Consider the following 820-nt stretch of genomic DNA (forward strand, 5'->3'; position numbering starts at 1 on the left):
AGACTTTTTCATCCACTGCCAATCAATGGATGTGTTTGTTTGTTTTTCTCACAATATTCTCTGTAAACTCTAGAGACTGTTGTTTCTAAAAATCCCAGGAGAACAGCAGTGTCTGAGATACTCAAACCACCCCAGATGGCACCAACAATCATTCCATGGTCAGGTCACTTTAATCAGTTTCATCTCTTTTCATCCCCATTCTCATGTTTGGTCAGGTGAACAACTGAACCTCTTGACCGTGTATGCATTCCATTATACATTGAGCTCCCTTAAACCACCTGCCATAAAGCACCCAGGCAACGAAAATCGTTCCATGGTGAAGATCATCTCTGCATCGAGGTGCTGCCACGTGATTGGCTGATTAGGTATTTGCATTTACGAGCTGATGGTCTACCTAATAAAGTAAAAAATACTGATTGTCCATTTATGTACTGCTTTGTATTCATGTATTTCGAGGTCTGTATGTAGGATTATGTACAATTAAGAATTCTTAAGAAGTTGTGCCTTCCAGTCTCTAATTAGTAAGAGTGTCTTCCCAGATCTTCGATAAGACTGAAAGCTTTGTACAGACAAACCCGTAATAATGAAGAAGTAAAAGCACCCTGTGAATCCTACAGATGGAAAGTTTTATGTCAAAACATTATAATGCAAATCAGGTCTCAGAAAACACTGTCTGAGATTTTACAATTCTGACGCAGCATAGTGAATAGCGAATTAAGACACGGTAGACCACAATGTTCTGGTTGAGCTATTTAAGCACCATTGATACTTGTAATGTAATGTGTGTTTTTATTTATTTATAATTGCATTATATATTGCA

Source organism: Conger conger, chromosome 6 (assembly GCF_963514075.1).
Source record: "Conger conger chromosome 6, fConCon1.1, whole genome shotgun sequence".
Classification (NCBI taxonomy): Eukaryota; Metazoa; Chordata; class Actinopteri; order Anguilliformes; family Congridae; genus Conger; species Conger conger.